The following is a 10,625-nucleotide window of genomic DNA, read 5'->3' on the forward strand; positions in this document are numbered from 1 at the left end:
GCAATAAGAAGGAGAGCTTATGAGATAATTTTCCATTTTAGCATCTCTTATTGTAGATAAGAGAGATGTAGACATCATGAGATTTCTAGATATCTATTTCAGTCACTAAATTTCTGATGAACACACTGCTGAGATCTGACCCAATTAGCACAGAGATGGTTTCATAACGTCAGCTTCTATCATTATTCCTGGCATTTACCACTTCATTTGATCTGGAAGGTAAACAGTGTTGCTAAGACAGGCAGTTGAATGTTTAGCTATGACCATCGAAATAGAATTATATTTTCCACCATTCGCAAAGTCCTAATATGCTAACATTCTTCCATCATTAACATAAAAAATACACAGCTAACATGCTTATAACCCTTGTTTACTAAGCACTTTCACGTAGATTGTACTCCTGGAGTCTAACAGCCACCCTGGGAGGGGCAGGAATGTTGGTATGTATTACTTTATTGCTTTCTTTATTTCTAACAGATAAGACAAGTGAGACTCATGGAGATTAAGTGTTTCACTCAAACCAGTAAGTGACAGCTTGAATGAGAACTGTCTTTTGACTCCACCTTCTGCACTGTTGCATAAAACAGCCAAGAAAACAAATTATGTGCCATGTTTGATTTTCTAAAGGCTTAAAGAGCTTTATGTTTGCATGAATAACATTATCTTTTGAGGTCAGTAGTTTAGACATTCCTTCAAAGCATGGAATTTATTTTAGAAAGGATCTCCTATCTCATTCTTCTGCTATATGTCATGCCCCGCTGCATGAGTGTTTCAAAATAAATAGTGTGTTCTTAATGCTGTGAACACAAACTGGAACTAAACCTTGAAACTTTCACTTGATAGATTTTAGCGGGCACTCTTCTGGATTCTGCGGCAGGCAGGTAGTGTGACTCCACATTCCAGCTGTTAACCACTATGCGATGGGGGCCCTCCACGAACCTACCCATTCGTTAGAGGCAAACCCTAAACAGTGTTTTTTTTTTTCTGACAGTTTTTCCATCTTGAAAAATAGCTTTAAGGATCTATCTCCAATGAGCAATGTGTAATATTCATTCCATCATCTAGGCAACAGATATTTCCTGAGCACCTGCTCCACGCCAAGGAGCTGAAGCACAGTGGGAAATAAGACAGAGGAAGCCTGCACTTAAGGACGTTCTACAGAAGACAAATAAGCAAGATAATTTCAGATGAGACATGGGATTTAAAAAAATGGGACAGGGCGATATGATGAGCTAGGATAACATGAGTCAGGGTGAGTGACAGACCCAGCAGGCTGCTTTAGATCGAGTCCCAGGGAAAGCCCTTTGAGGAGCTAATATTCGAGATCAAGATCTTGAATTTTTGTAAATCTAATGGATGTCCCAGTTTGTTCCAATTAATATTCAATCCAAATGTTTCTACTTCATGCATTTTCATTGCTTTGGTTTAATGTTTCCAAATATTTGAACTTTTCTCCTCTTGGCAAGGTTCCTTTGTGAACATTTCTATATTAATTTGATGTTTGAATGGCAGGTCAATAAGATTTATGTTTATATGAAATAATTCTCTATTCCTCGTTTTTGTTCTCAAAATGGTTGTATCAGTGAATCAAGAAACTAGCCATGAAAACATGTTCCTTCCTGGTGCATTAGACCTCAGTTTGGGTGTGGGTGGTTTCCTTGCCTAGTGAGAAGGACAGCAGGCATTCAGAGCAAGGCGTGTTATTTTCCCTCCTGCCTGCCTCCATGCAGGCTTGCACAGTGGGGAAGAATCTATCTCTACCTCACCCTCAAGGCATCAGGCTATCATACAGCTCTTTGATGTGTGCAAGCAGCCTAGGAACCTCAGAGTCCAGAGCCCACAGTGAGAATGCCTGGGAAGTGTGCAACTTTTCTTTTTTGCTCAGAATGATAGAAAACACATATATTATAATCATCTGGGGAGTGTTTTCAAAATATGCCCCTTCCATCAACACTAAGTGTGTATCAGAATGGGGAGGGTGGAGAAGCAGAAGAAGGTGAACCTCAGGCGTCCCACACTCTTATGCCCTTCTGAACGCAGTAACTACATGGGGGTAGTCGACCAAGTCTGAATTATAATTTATGAATTGACAGTAATGAATTAATTATCTTTTATTCAAAAGATAGCTATTGAGCCAGAATGCTCTACGCAGCAGTAGGGAATAGAAAGATAAATAAAATACGATTTCTACCTTCAAGCAGCTCACAATTTACTTGACAAGGCAGATTTGAAAACAGATTAATTCTTTTTTTTTATTTCAGAATATTACAGGGGTACAAACCATTAGGTTACATATATTGCCTTTGCCCCACCCGAGTCGGAGCTACAAGCACGCACCGCACCCATTAGATGTGAATATACCCATCCCCTTCTCCCCCTCCCACCTGCCTAACACCCGATGAATGTTACTACTATATATGCACATAAGTGTTGATCAATTAGTGCCAATTTGATGTGAGTTTACGTGATGCTTATTTCTCCATTCTTGTGATACTTCACTAAGTAGAATGGGCTCCAGCTCCATCCAGGATAATACAAGAGGTGCTAGTTCACCATTGTTTTTTTGTGGCTGACTAGTACTCCATGGTATCCATATACCATATTTTATTAATCCATTCATGTATTGATGAGCACTTGGGTTGTTTACAGAAAACAGATAAATTCTAATGAAGTGAGAGAAAGGATAACATAAAGTGTTAAATTCCATTCAGTATCATGTTTCTTTAAAATGCAGGAAGATCTAAATGATTATCCAAGGCTATGAGACTATTTAATAAATGTAGCATTTGAAAGAAATAACGTTATAATGAATAAACAACCTCAGAAGTTCTCCACAAATGTTCCTTTTAAGGGGATAGGTGTATATTTGTCAAGGCTCAGCTTGCAGAACATAAAAACTTCTTTATCGCTAGGCAATGTGAAACGAGGTGGGGAAATCTTCCAAACGGAAACCATCCGCTGAGACCTATGTTCTCCACCATAACTGAATTACCATCCTTAACCAAGTTTTTTTGTGGCCATTGAAATATGACATATGAACAGCCACAAAATACCTCAAATGAATTTTATAGGAAGGCTGGGCCTGTAGATTTAAGGCTTGAGGGGGACCTTAGAAATCATCCTTTTACCAATCCACTCCTTCTACCTATAACATATCCAAAGCCAAGTTTAAATGACTGCTCAACCTCATGCAGCTATTTAGTGGCAGAGACAGAAAGGTCAGGTCTCCTGAGTTCTCTGGTGCTATATTGCAGGTGGCATCTCTGAATTAGCTGCAGATGTTTTTGCAGAATGAAAGGGGTATAAAAAAAATTCTTCTCAGCCCACCCATATAGTAAGATCTAATCAAGTCTTGAACAACAGGCTGTTTAGAAGAGAAGAGGCCAAGAGAGGTGACCATGACCTGTCCCCAAATCATTCCATGACCCTTGGCTGCAAGGAGGATGCCGTCCTAGGCTGGGTGTTCTTCCTCAGGATGGATGTGCTATTAGTGATTCTCTTAGACCTTCCTGGTCTGATACTGAGTCCTTGTTCTTGGTTACTTTTTCTACCAGGGAAGTCATAAAGGGTCAAATCAGAATGTGGTAAATGTCACTGAAAAAAACCCCACCTCCAACTAGGGACGGTCCTCATTTAGGGCCCAACACAAAAACGTGCACACTCCCACCCATAAGAGCAGGGACACTTTCTCACTCACCCCCACCCCTAACTGGTACTGGCTCAACAGTCTTGCTCACCAATGCCAAATTATGCCCGATTCATCTTACATTCCAAACTAAACATTAAGTATCAGTTTTACTTCTCCTTCTCCTCAAGGTGACATAATCATAAACTATCCACTGTAAAACATTCCACAGGCTGACATCTGCTTTCTTTTCCTCATCTCCCCAAAGGAGGTGATCATAAACATAGCTACAAGAAATTTCTCATGCAGCTGTTTTCATTTTACCACTACTTCTCTCGTTTCAGTCCAGAGGGTATTTGTTAATGTCTATTTATATTTGTGTTACCTAAGAAATAAATCCTCTTAATTTAAAAACAAATAAACGATGTGTGGTGGCAAAGTTCTAGGCACGATATAAATCTCACCAAATTAATCCTGTTCCCTAAGATCGTCCCAAAAAAACCGGCTTCAATCTAGTCCCTTCTGTTTACATGATAGAGCCATCTGATAGCAGACACCATTAAAGGATTTGTGCTCACGTGTTTCAAGCCCCCTTGTGGAAAACAGAAAGAATTCCCTGCGTTTTTTTTTTTTTTTTCCAACAAAAGGGGCCTTTCTAAGGAAAGTCTCTTTTAAAACTCCAGACAAAGGAAATTCCTTCTACTTATGAAAGGGATTTGTGATTCTGGAGATGTGCCTGATAGTTCTATAAAACACAGGTCTATTACTGGAACAACAACGAAAAGTTAACCTGTCCCTTGGAACTCAGACCACCGGGAAATGCTGGCCAGCAGGAGGCAGCAATTTGAGCTGTCCAGAGTGCAATGTGTCTATGCCAGAACGTCAGACTGCAATGTCGCCTGTGGCGAAGGCTCAGAGAGTGGTGAAAATACTGGTTCTGGATTCACGCTGATCTGGATCCCAATCCAGGTCCACCAATTATGAACAAGTTACTTTTTTCCTGAAGATAAAATAGAGATAATTGTATTACTTTCTTCATAGGGTCACAGGATGAACTGAGAGGATTCACATGAAATGCCTAACCCTGGCCTGGCACATAGCAAAGTGTGCAATTAAATGGGAGTTAATGAGCACATGAGTTGACCCGACAGCAGTAGTGTTGAAGCAGGCCAGAGAGCTGCACTTGGAGATGAGCAAAAGTAACCCCTGTGCTATGGGAAACCAAGCCAGAACTCATGTCCCAGATATGGAAAATGGTAAAGTATGCCCCACCTATCCAACACATCCAAAGAGATTCCTGGCTAATTTTAAGAGTTGCTTAATCAATTACAGACTTAAAGGATAATTGAACGTTCTTTGTTTCTCTTGGCAGAATCATGATTTGCAAAACTATTTGGCAAGAGAAATGCTCCAACATTCTTTTCTTTTTTAAAAGAAAATTATTTTAATAACAAAAAGTGGATCACATGGATAACCTCTAAGGGTCCCTTCAGGTCACAACATTGTGTCTCTAACAGCATTGCGTGCTGGCATGGAGTACGTGGTGGAAGTGCCTGGGCTTTGGGGTCAGACAGACCTGAGTGTAAGCCCGGGCTCCACCTCTTACTGCATGTAACTTGGTCAAGGTCCATTATCTCCCTGGGAATCTGTTTCCTCATCTGCGTAGAGGGGGATGGTAATACCTACCTTAGAGTATTGCTATGAGAATTAAGTGAGAGTATTTATGTGCAATTGTCTAGCATGGTTCTAGGCATGTGATCGATAATGAATAAATTGGGAGCATCTCTACCCATCCTCTTCAAAGTCACTCAGCAGAGTGACTTGAGACTATGCATCTCTCTGGAGAGCTGTGGGTGAGGCTTTGCCATTTGCGTGTGTGCCCTATGGGACATATTACTTAAATAGCGGCTTAAGAATTTTTGTAAGAGGGAAGGGGATGAGAGGAGAAGTCACTAGCAGAAACCTATGAATTAGAATGTTGGCACTGCTTAGCTGGCTGCTTTGACATCATCAAGCTACCCTGTATTCATCCATCCACCCGCCCATTCAACAAATATTTATTGAGCACAAATTCTACACTAGCACTGGGCTTCAGGCTAGGGATTCAGCAGTGAAGAATTCTGCCCTTAAGAGTTCACAGTCCACTGGGAGAGACAGACAAGCACACAGGCAATGAAGATACAGTCCAGTGTGATCAGTGCCAAGAGAGGGGAAGTACAAAATGCTTCCTGGGGAGGCTATCAACTTGCACTACCTTAAATTTATTTAGTGAGGGACAGGAAAAAACAGATTTTTTAACTATTTATTTTTTTAAAGACTAAACTAGTAGGCCGGGCACAGTTGCTCACACCTGTAATCTCAGCACTTTGGGAGGCCAATGCAGGAGGATAGCTTGAGGCCAGGAGTTCAAGACCAGCCTGAGCAACATAATGAAACCTTGTCTTTTCCCCCCAAAATTAAAAAATTAGCCGAGTGTGGTGGTGTCCCCCTGTAGTCCTAGCTACTCGAGAGACTGAGGTGGGAAGATCCTTTGAACCCAGGAGTTTGAGGCTGCAGTGAGCCCTGATGGCACCACTGCACTCTAGCCTGGGCAACAGAGACCCCATCCCTAAAAAATAAATAACTGAAGACTCATATATTAAACACTGGTACATGCATTACAATACTTAAAAAATGAAACACTACAAATGCAGTTGAAGCCTACTATTAGTATATACATTTTCCTCTCCCATTCATGTCTTTACACTTTCACTACATAGGTGTCTATGCCACATGATATGTAGAATTTTTTGAGTGAAACAAATTTTCTATTAATAAAAACGTATTTAGGGACTTTCGTTTAACCAATTCAGTTCCACAAGCTGAAAATCAAAACAAGTCAAAGTTCTGAAAAATTTTGCAAAGATATTTATTTTTTACTTTTTATAATTATTCCTCCAGTTTGCGTTTAGATCTGCACCCCACAAATTATTGGGGGAAATATCGATATTTCGAAAAATTTAGTAATAGAATAAATCACTCATTCACTGTAAATATCACTGTATTCTATATGGCTCATGCTACTGCATATGCACGCTGGAAAAATGCTTAGCAGGAGTTGGTCTGTGATAAAGAGAACAGTTATTTATTTTTTTTCAAATGTTCCACTCAAGAGTGGTGTTGGCTTCGGTAGACGTGGAACCGATTTACAGCTCCAGTTGTGTGAGCTGTGGGTTTGCGGTGATGCTTTAACACGACCACAGGAGGGCGCTGTGGGACGCTTTGGCTATGAGAGCACACACAGGGGCACCCTCCCTGGACAGGAGGTTTGGAGACATCGTTCCACGCTGCCACATGGAAATGTAAAGGATTGGCAGAAATTACCCAACCAACGGTTAGAGGCAGGGAGGCATGAAGGCTCTGTTTCAAGCATAACAAGAGAAGAATCGGAAGTGAGAAAGGGCATGGCACCTTGGGGACAGTCGATGGTATTTCGTATTGCTGGGGCATAGGATTTGAGGTGGGAAGTGACAAGACTAAGCCAGTGGAGCCAAGCAATACAGGAGAACCTCTGTCAGAGAATTTGCTACACTACAGAATATATTTATGGCAAATAAATAGAGCGTGCAAAAGTGCTCAGAAACCTGTGGGTAGAAGAGATAAATTAAAGTGGAATTTAGAACTTTCAGTATAATTTTTCCTAACATTCCTCTCCAACGCCCAAAATGCCCCATATCCTTCATTTATCCTGTTCATCATTTATGCGATAATGGAGCGAAATTCTCAGACGGAAGAACGACTGAGCGCGTTGCATCCATCAGGTCCGCCAATGCCTCCCCCCGAGGAGGTGCTCTGCTTCGTTGTGATAGGAAAATGCACTGCATGCAGCCCTGGAGCGCCGAGCTTTGCGAGATGAGGCTGCGTGTGAACAGGGATACAGTCAGACTGGCTTGAAGGCCAATTTACGTTTGTTTCTGGGGTAGGATGCAGTTCGGGACACTGGCCCCACAGCGTGCCTGGGAAAGTGGGGGGCGGGAGCTGGAGAGGAGGTAGCAGGTCAGAGCTGGGCTCCCTTCTTGGGGCAGATAATCCAAGGCCAGACGTGGCAGAGAGATTCAGTCCGTTGCAGACCTGCCGCTCAAGGTCTGAAGGGACCCTGGCTCCCCGAGTGTGGAGCTCGTAGACGTGCAGTAAGTAGCTGGGCATCCTTTGAAAATGCGGATGACTGGTTAATTCAGCTATCCAAAATAAAAACAAGGGAGCAAAAACTGTAAATGTCCCCCAGAGAGAAGCGGGTCTCTGGTAGCCCCTGGGGGTATCTGGGGTGAGCGATGGCGGAGCGGAGGAACCACACGAATTAGTCAAGAGATCCAGGAAGAAGCGGCTGAGCATGGGATGGCCTCCAACGCGGGCCGGTACCCCCTTCCTGGACGTTTATAAAAGTAGGAAGCCACGGGCTCTGTACACAGGGGAGATGGTAAATTGTCCCCCAAACACTTGGTAATACATTTCCCCTCTGAGATATAAACACATTTCATTAACTGCTCGGACATACGCAGTAGGATCAGAGAGACAAAATGTTTCTGAGGCCAGCAAGACTTGACCTGGGTGAGGACATTATGAAATCTAAAAAAATTGTTGACATAATGAAAAACTTAGAGGTAGTCTTTGATTTTCCTGCATGTGTTACAAAGTGCGTAAAAGTACACTTTTATATATCACAAGGGCATTCGAAGCACCTCTCCACGTACTGCACCAGCCCTTCCTTCCCTGAGCGGACCAAGGGACACTTGCAGGTACCACAAGGTGGCGCTGCCTGCCGTCCAATAGCTTTAGTTCTTCCCCGTCGACCTTGTTTCTCTACCGATCACTGAAATCAATGACATATTTTATTGGTTTTTCCTTATTATCTTATAAAATGAGCGCAAATGGGAAGTTGCCATGAAGGAGAGAATCTACTGGCAGGAGGGCTCAAGTATCTAGTCTCTTTTGTAGTTACTTTTCTCTGTAAAATAATAAATTGTCATTCTTATTTCATTTTCAATCCCTTGTGGAGTTTGGGTATTTTTCTTGATTTCTCTTTCACGTCAGCAAAAGTGCAGAAAATGGAGTTTCAATAGTATAAATCTGGGAAAGCCGGTATTGAAGGTGAAAACAGAAAAAAAAAAAAAAGGAGAAAAAAAATCAATAGTATAAATCAACATCCCTAACTACAACCAATTGACAAAACCAACTGTCACCTGTAAAGTCAGCCCTGGGCCACGGGAAGCCCATCAGGTAATTTTGTAGTCACTCAGCAGATTTCTGGTGTTTGCACAACTCTCATTTTTGGTTACCTAAGTGCTTTTCCATGTGAAGTTCTTCCCACGAACTAACAGCCTTGCAGGTGTACAGAACACAGCATTTTGAGGCCTTTGTGCCCCACTCAGAGGTACTGAAACAGACAGGAGGGCGGCTGTCAAGAGGTTGGCTAGGGCAGGTGTGGGGAATGAAACCAAGGGGCCCTGGAACAGTAGCCAAAAATCAGGATCAGAAGGATCCAAAACAAACACCAAGGCCAAGGAACAGGAGGAGCATCACAAGTGAAAGGTGAAGGCAAAATTCAGGAATGGAACAGAGACTGGCGTGGAGAAGCAGCCTCCAGGAGGAGGACCTGGGATAACACTCCATTAATGCAGGAGAATGTTTGCAGCCTCCATGGTGAGTTGGCAGGTGTTTGGAGTGTGTATCAGGCTTGGTTAAAGCTATAGAATCAAAACAGACAAATCCCTGAGTCCTCACGTTCGTGTTGATTGAATTGGGGATGGGGCCTCTCTGCAGAAGCTGGGAACTGACTGAGAGTCTGTGCTAAGAGGCTAGACTGAGGTCAGAAACTGACAGATGACTCTGATCTTTTATTCCTGTGGGCTTGGGGAGGCCAGCTGACTTTCTTTCTCCCTAAGTGTACGCTGTGTGCCCTTCTCAGGTTTCTGACTGCCCAAGGGGTATGGTTGCCACTATCACTGAGCACAGGTCAATGTTGAAAGGCTGAACAAAGAAACAGTGAGGGGAAACTTTAGGGAGGTGGGGGGCTACTGTTATGGTCTGCATAATGCACCCCCTCCCTCATCTTCAGGTTACAGCACCACCATCCCTTCCTCTGGGGAAATGCTCTTCCCTGACTCCATTGGGTTCTGTGGGTGGCCAACCCCAGTCCTCTGCTGCCCACATGGCTGCCCACATGGGCATGACCAGCGCTATGCCTAGCATAGAACTGCACCCTCGGCCACATTGTTGACCCAAGAAGTAGGCATGGGATTCAAGGTAGACCAGAGTCTTTTCCTAGAATTTTCTGAATTGTAGTTCAAGGAGGCTCTTTCTTTTTCCTTAGATGGAAAGCTACAAGGACGTGACCCTAGAATGGCTGACAGTAACATTGAATCCCCCTTCGACAAAGGACTGCTCCAGTTGCTGGAATTATTGTGGGCAGACAACTTTCAGCTACCAGCCCTTCAGGGATTGCCTCAGCGGCAGAGAGCCTCCTTGCCCAAGGTCACCCCCTCCCCTGGGCAGCTCACATCCAAACACTGATCGATGCATGGGTATAAAGTCCTGGCCAACTCAGTCCAACGTAGGACAACTCTAAAGAGTCATTCTAACTTTGTAGTCCTTATGGGATCAGTTTAGGCTGCTGTGTTATGTGTGCATCGAGGCTTGACTGTCCCCTCTGCCCAGTCTTGCTTTCTGCTCTTCCCTTCTACAGGTGTTTATCCCGAGGGACACTCCTCAATAAGCATCCCAGGCATTAAACTCCATCTGAGGGTCTTCCTTCCAGGGACCCCAGCCTGAAACACCTACCACATAGAGGAACTTGAAAGAATGAAGTCAACACACAAAGAGGATCTGAAATTAGAGAGAGAGAGACAGAGAGTAAGAGAGCTGGCTGGATGCAATTAGCCAGAGGTCAGCTCCAGTCCTGGCATCCTGCGGTTTGATTGTGTGAGCCAATTAATTCACATTTTAAAATGTTTCGCTTCAAAGC

The sequence above is a fragment of the Eulemur rufifrons genome, chromosome 16 (assembly GCF_041146395.1).
Source record: "Eulemur rufifrons isolate Redbay chromosome 16, OSU_ERuf_1, whole genome shotgun sequence".
NCBI classification, from domain to species: domain Eukaryota; kingdom Metazoa; phylum Chordata; class Mammalia; order Primates; family Lemuridae; genus Eulemur; species Eulemur rufifrons.